Raw genomic sequence first — 8156 nt, 5'->3', positions numbered from 1 at the left:
CAATAATTTCCTCTTGATACATCCTTTTTAGGATTTACTTGTGTGTTGAAATGTTGTAAGATTGACGTTTTCCAGATAGTCCACATGGCTCTGTCCTACTTGAGTGTTCTAATTTTCCTTTTGTAATAGTAAAAATGGGCGTTGTTCTCTTATAAGCCTCCTAATTTTATGTTTTTACCAGTTCTATTTTGAATGCATTTTTTTTGTCCCCCATGAATCATTACATGGACCATTTTCAAAATCTAGATTCCCTAGTGGAATCTGCTTATAACTTGTAATATCTGGAAAAACAAAAATCTAAAGCCCTACATTTTTTGTTTTGAAAGCTGAATTCACAGAATTAAGCTGTTAGCTTGAGTGTACAACAGAGCAGCTCCCTACAAATATTTTCAATATTTTAAATGAACCAAAACAGGAAATGATTTAGTCAGTCAGAAAAATAAACGAATGTCTTTTTTTTATACAATGTTTATAAATAGCCAGTTTTAAACTGTAGATTTGTAAATACAAACCAGAAGACTTTGCTTTTCCATCCCAACTATTTTACACATTCTCTTCATTTTACTCGTAATACACACAATGTTGTTTACAGTAAAATATATTGTTTCCTTCATAAGTTGGAATGGCAACACATCCAAGTAAGATGTGAAACTTCTTTCTGAATTAGAAAACTTCAAGTTGGATCTGAACTTTATTCTTACAGAGCAGAGACCTGGTGAAACTTTTCTTTTCTGATGGTGTTAGTGGAAAGTTATCACAGCCTGTAGACCCAGTCATCGTTCCTGTATTTCCTGTTTCATCCTCAGTCTGGATTTGTTACTGATCTGCTCTGACATTTGAGCACACTCTCTCTAGCTGACCTAGTGGCTCATGAACCTGCCTTGCAGTTTGCTGTCAATTTCTCAACGCAGTCACTCAGTATGCCACCTCTAGGCTCCCACCACTGCATCAGCGGCACCTTCCTGACAATGCAATGAGTCACCCAGACCCAGCAATCTGCCCAGCAGGCTCATCACAAGAAGTCTAGACAAGGTTCTTTCAATGTCACTGTCTCAGTTATCTTTTACTTTGTTTGTTCATCCAGCTGCTGTCTAATGAAAGGGAAGGATTTTGGTATGTGTAATAAAGTTTTCTTTAAGACCCAGAAACCTTGGTTGAGTCATAGCTTTGTACAAATTAAATAAAGTTAAATTAAATTATAGATTAAATAAAGTTTAGTTTGAAATCAATGGACTTAAATGGTGATGCAACCAGGAAAAAAAGCTTACAGAAGATACACTCAGACTTGAACACTTTATCTGCATTTCATGGCTGATTCTTACATATCAACCTCTTAAGGATCCTTGACAAGTCAAAAGATAGTCTTTTCACATAGAAGCAACCAAGAGTCTTTTTCTAAAGGGTCAGTATGACATAAAATCAACTTTTTCAATCTTTACATCATGTTATAATGTTATTCTCTCATTAAAAATAGCTGGAGTGTTGCGTTGATTTTTCTTCAAGCATGTATGAGAAAACCTTAAGTCTCCTGTAGCAACTATTCAGCCAAGGGACCAAGTGCCCCACAGTGTTAAGGATGAAGCTACTCCTTGGACTGAACAGTGTATCAGTGTGTAGGCAGTTATTCCATCTGTCACTCAGGCATTCTATATACATTTTGAGTAAAACAACTGGGATGGTGATAAAATCTTCGAGCCAATGGGCATTTTACCCCCCTGATGACTCCCTGTGTTTTTCATCATTATTTCATGTTCTCACATGAAACTCTCATTTCTGGCTCACCTCTATACAATACACTATAATGCAGAGAATGAAGTAAAATGGTTCAAAGAAGCAAACATCACACATCACCAGATGTTGATGCTGTGCAGTACATGTCACTTATTTTCAAGACAGGTAGAGTTGTCTGGTGTAATGTAACTCATTTGTCCCATCTGTCTCACAGCTCTAAAACGACCCTCATTCTTAAAAATGTGCATCAGACTGTCCAACTTGAGTGCAAGAGGGGAAGATATATTGGAAGATTTAATGGGAGCTCTTTATATTCTGAGGGGAGATCTTGTTAGGCACTTGAATAAAAATAATAGATTATGAATAAATTGCTACTGGCGAGATTGCATATATGTTGAATTGGGTTGTTCAAGCTAATGCAAGTGCCTTTCTGTGATAATATACACATTGCCCTGGGTTAGTTATGCAAGCATTTGTTTTTCTTCATGCTGACGCCCAGCTCTTTGATATCCACTTCTTACAGAAGAAATGACTGTTTGCTTTCTTATTCCAGAAATTTTTATTCCTTGTTTTCAGAAAATAACACCACTGACAGATCATACTGAAGCAGGCATTTGCAATTTGTTTAGTAAATGTTATTAGAATATTATAAATACAGCTTATTGTGTTTTTTTTTTTGTAATTGGATTCAATTTAAAAATGCAAAAATAATAATAATTTGAATTAAATAAATCGCTCTTCCATCCATTTGTCCTGCCATCCAAAGAGATTTCACTGGATATATAACAAGTGACTGGCCTCAGATTGCAGGACTTCCCAGATGATCCCAAATACAATCCCTTCATTGGATTGTATGTCTGTCTGTCTCAGAAGTTTGTCTGTCCATGCACAGATTTCCAATACTCCTTCAAACTAAACCTCTGAGTCCTTTCTAATCCATCTCACCTCATCTGTCATGTCATGCTGCTTCCTAATAAATGTTTTATGCCTGGAACAATAACAGGTTAATCTATGGATAACACTGTAAAATGTTCATTCTCAGTTGTTTTTCTACTGAAAGGAGAATCTCAGAGTGTTTTTTCTGTCTGTGCAGGTAGCTGTCATACAGAAAAGTAGGATAAACCATAATCCTGGTTTCTTTATTCTGGGACAAGTGTGTGTTATAGCTCCATTTCATTACTTACAGGAGTTACGTTGTGTCTGAGTTGTGGAACAGAGGATTAAGATCACAGAGGATGTGCCTTTACCACATCCTTTATGGCAGCAAGAGCTGAGGTCAGACTGGTCTCACATTGGTACAACTCTGATTGTGTTTTTTGACTTTTAACTGGTCTTTGAATTTCCTTGTTGCTGAAAATGTGCTATATAGATAAAATTACCTTACCTTACATTACCTTTTGTTATCTCCGCTGTAGCAATGAACCGTTTTCTGAGGTTTCAAAGTAGATCATTATTACTCATTTTATTATTTAGGTGACCGCTTTAGTGTAACCCAGGGTAAAAACTGCCCTTAATCCCGCCTTTGGTGCTCCATTGGTTAAGAGTGACAGTCAGTCACACAGTGCATTCAGCCAATCACTGCATCTTGAGTGGTTAATTAGGCCTGCTCCAGCTTTCCCAGTCAGGTGTGAGGGGGAGAGCTGGAGACAAAGGAGCCACAGATCTGAACATCCAATGAGCTTGGAGCCATGAAGTTGTCATGCACTGAACTATTTATGGAATTGGCCAGGTGATCCCTTTGTAGGGTTAAAGGATGGCGAGCTTCTGACAACTGGCTGGAGCCAGGAGAACCTGAAATTTACTCCATACTGGTCTGGTAGGAGTCTGATGGTCCATAACATTTCCCCCTCCATCTCACTACCTAGACACACAATCCATTATTCATCTCTTTTCTGGTGGAAACAAATTTTCATCTCAAATAACTGGACAATTAAAACATGGACTTTTAAATGTGTGTTGGTCAGACAATGTGCTGACCAGCGGAGAAAGTTAGGACTCTTTGTGCACATCTAAATAGAAGATCTACTGCAGTACTGTGTATATATATTGTATTTATTTATTCCTTTTTTTGGTTTCCATGTATGTTTGTGTCTTGAGGTGTTCACTTAATTTTTTTCTTTAAAATACATAATATTGAAAGCAGTTATTCTTTTGTATTGTTTTATTGATTACTGACAACAGCTCCAGTAGATGAATCTAGTCTTCTGGTGTTATATGCCATCTAGTCCCTTAACTACATTAAGTAGTGCTACATTAGCATAAGGTTAAAATTCACTATCAACTTTGGTTTGCTTTACAATAAATATGTAACATATCTGGTTAGGCTTTCCAGTTCCCAGTCTCATGTTAGTTGTTACTTTTACCACAAAACTGAGACTCAAGATCAATCCTCAAAACCCAAAGTTCATCAAAACCACCAAGAAATTCAGGGATTTGTACTTCAACTAAGCAATAGCTTTTCACATAGAAGCAACCAAGAGCCTTTTTCTAAATGGTCAGTATGACATAAAATCAACTTTTTCAATCTTTACATCATGTTACAGTCTTATTCTCTTATTAAGAATATCTCGCTGGGTTGATTTTTTTCAAGCATGTATGAGAAAATCTTTAGTCTCCCGTAGCAACTGTTTAGCCAAGGGACCAAGTGCCCCACAGAGTTAAGGGTGAAGCTGGTCCGTGGAGCTGCAGTTTACAAGTTTCTGAGCTTCCGCCTCATAAAGCAGCCCTCCTCACAACTGTCACTCAGGCATTCTATATACATTTTGAGTAAAACAACTGGGATGGTGATAAAATCTTCGAGCCAATGGGCATTTTACCCCGATGACTCCCTATGTTTTTCGTCATTATTTCATGTTCTCACATGAAACTCTCATTTCTGGCTCACCTCTATACTATACACTATAATGCAGAGAATGAAGTAAAGAAGCAAACATCACACATCACCCAATGTTGATGCTGTGCAGTACATGTCACTTATTTTCAAGACAGGTAGAGTTGTCTGGTGTAATGTAACTCATTTGTCCCACTTGTCTCACAGCTCTAAAACTCAATGATGCTTCAACACACATACAAAGCTGCAAGAAAATTATGGTATTGGAGAGTTGTCATAGGATCTTTTAATATTAGGATAATCTGAGGGATTGTGATGTGGGTGTAAAGAAGTCTGAACACAGTGCTGTTAAACTTTAGTCCATAAAACTCTCCAGCAAATTCTGGTTGTTTTGCAATGTCAACACAACTGATTAAATGAATGGGTCATTAGCAGGAATGTGCACAATTTGATGACATGCAGAGGAGCTAATTCAGCGATTTAAATCTGATGTGTTAAAACAGAAACACACTGAGTCCCTAGGATGGACCTGTTCTAACTCAATATAGATTTTCTTTTTCACTTAAGGAAGTTGTAACATAAACTTAAAGTCAGTAAGAAAAGTATTAAACATCTACCTATTCTCATACAAAATCACAATTGAATACCAACAGTGGTGGTCAAAAGTTTACATGTACTCATCACTTTCATAAATATCACAGCAAAACTGGCAATTTAATTTGTTTTTACTGACCCGCCTGATGATGCAGCAAATTTCACAATAAAAAAAACTTGGTTGCACAGGTTTGACTGCATAGTGAATTCAAATAGGCTCATAATTAAACTACAGGCTCAAAGATGCACACAAACTCTCAATGAAATATGGTTTCATGTTTTTTGGAAAGTTCCACTTGAATTAGATGCTTTTTACATCAGCAGGCTTCTGGCATAATTCTGGCTGGATATTTGGGCACTGTTGTAAGAAATATGGTTTCCTAGCACTGATGCTATTTATTTGGACAATCTACACATTTTCAGTTGGAATGGTATTGGTCAAGTAGGTTAATGTTAGCCTGCTATATGAATTCTATATGATGGATGGAATCATTGTCCAGTCAGAACACTCAGTTGTATTCACATTTTAGCCATTTGATCCATCCATCCATCCTCCCTCTGTTTATCCGGAGTCGGGTCACATGAGTAGCAACCTAAATAAGGAGGCCCAGACTTCCCTCTCCCCAGCCACTTGTTCCAGCTCCTCTGGGGGAGTCCAAAGGCATTCCCAGGCCAGCCAACAAACATAGTCCCTCCAGTGGGCGGTGACGCAGGAGACGGACCCCTCGGGGGAGGTCCTGCGACGTAGGACACTAGGGTCTGAGGACCTCAGACCCTAGTGTCGAGAACCAGGACACATCTGGTCGCAATGCCCAGACGCCTCCAGACAGAGTAGGGCTTAGCAGTAGCGTCAACGTAGTCTTTTACTGTAGATCTTAGCTCTTCCAAGTCCCTCTCGTAACGACTATCTGCTGGGTCCGTGACTTAGATGGAATTGCTAAACACATATCCTCACTGTAACTTTTGGTCAGGTAGTACTGTCATGAAGTGAGGCAGTTGGTGAGGACAGAATGTGGCAGGACCCAGGTTGTAGTGAATAAATGATGGTTTAATGAAGAAATACAAACAATAATTCATGCAACACATGTTAGTAGAGGAGCTCATACACTGGTAGCAACTGGTACAATGAAAAAAAAACAGAAGACTAGACTTCTGGCAATGACACGAGAGAAATGACAAGGACCTGACAGAGAACAAGAGACACAGGTGGGTATAAATGCACAGGGAAGGTAAATCAAGGGAAACGAGGGACAGCTGGGAATAATCAGGGGCAGACGAGACAACACAGGAACTAAATTGACACACAGAAAATCTAAAATCCTCACAGAATTCTTGAATTCCGGGCAAATCTCATCCACTCCCAGGCCCTTCCCACTGAGGAACTCTAACCACCTCTGCAATCTCATCCCAGAGATTGGAAAGGTGTCCAAAAGTGGGGTAAGCACCATAAACATTTACTATTTTGACAACACTAGTTGGAACCACCAAAGCTCAAGCAGTTACCAGTTTGAAAGCTGCTGGAGAACTGGAGTGTCACTGTACATAGATAATCAAAAGTTAACATCAACATGTCTTCTCTTTCATCCTGAAGCCTTTAAAATCATCTCAGTGCTTAGATAATGCCACAAAGGATCCACTACTGCCAATGACTTCTTAGTTTGTTTATTTTTTGTCTGCTCTGTATTCTGAAACCTTCAGTGTGTCATGGCTTATGGTTGTTCACAATGGTTCTGCTGGAGGTTTCTTTCTGTTGAAGGAGAGGTTTTTTCTCTCTACTGTCGCTATGCATGGCATGAGGTTATACCATGCCAGTTGTACATGGCAACAACTGGTTGCCATGCACTAGTCCAGAAGGATTGAGTACTGCAAGTCAATAATTCAATGCGATCTGCTGGGTTTCCTTCGATAGAAGACTTTCAAATCAATTTGAAAAATAAACTCAACTTGATTGCATTGTTTGATGGTTATGAACCCTTTTTTTGACTTCCTAGAGCAGGGATGCTCAATACGTTGATCGCGGGAAGGTTTTGAGTCGATCTTCTCAGTAGGTGACAAACTGAACGCCGCCAAGACGCTGAGACCAGCACTTCTGACGCGCTTATCAAAATATTCACCAAGATCCTCTCCTTGGGCTGCCACCTTATAGTGGTGGAGGGATTTGAGTGCCCCAATGATCCTAGGAGCTATGCTGTCTGGGGCTTCATGCCCCTGGTAGGGTCACCCAAGGCAGACAGGTCCTAGGTGAGGGACCAGACAAAGCGCAGCCCGAAGACCCCAATGATGAACGGCACCATTGGACTTCGTGTTCCTTCTCCCAGACGCGGGTCACCGGGGCCCCATTCTGGAGCCAGGCCTGGAGGGGGGGCACGATGGGGATCGCCTGGTGGCCGGGCTTTTACCCATGGAGCCCGGCCGGGCTCAGCCCGAAGAGGAAACATTGGCCCCCCCTCCCATGGGCCCACCACCTGTGAGAGGGGCCAAAGGGGTCAGGTGCATTGTGGGATGGGTGGCGGCCGAGGAAGGGGGCCCTGGTGGTCCGATCCTCGGTTGCAGAAGCTGGCTCTTGGGACGTGGAATGTCACTTCTCTGGTGGGGAAGGAGCCGGAGCTAGTGTGTGAGGTCAAGAGGTTCCGGCTAGAAATAGTCGGTCTCACCTCGACGCATGGCTCTGGTTCTGGAACCAGTCTCCTTGAGAGGGGCTGGACATACTTCCACTCTGGAGTTGCCCAAGGTGAGAGGCGTCAGGCAGGAGTGGGCATACTTGTTGCTCCCCATCTCGGCACCTGTACATTGGGGTTTACCCCGGTGAACGAGAGGGTAGCCTCCCTCCGCCTACGGGTGGGGGGACGGGTCCTGACTGTCGTTTGTGCTTACAGGCCGAACAACAGTTCAGATACACCCTTTTTGGAGTCCTTAGAGGGGGTACTGGAGAGTGCTCCTCCTGGGGACTCCCTTGTTCTGCTGGGGGACTTCAACGCTCACGTGGGCAATGACAGTGAGA

Source organism: Xiphophorus hellerii, chromosome 15 (genome assembly GCF_003331165.1).
Source record: "Xiphophorus hellerii strain 12219 chromosome 15, Xiphophorus_hellerii-4.1, whole genome shotgun sequence".
In the NCBI taxonomy this organism is placed as follows: domain Eukaryota; kingdom Metazoa; phylum Chordata; class Actinopteri; order Cyprinodontiformes; family Poeciliidae; genus Xiphophorus; species Xiphophorus hellerii.
This window is presented reverse-complemented; position numbering follows the sequence as displayed.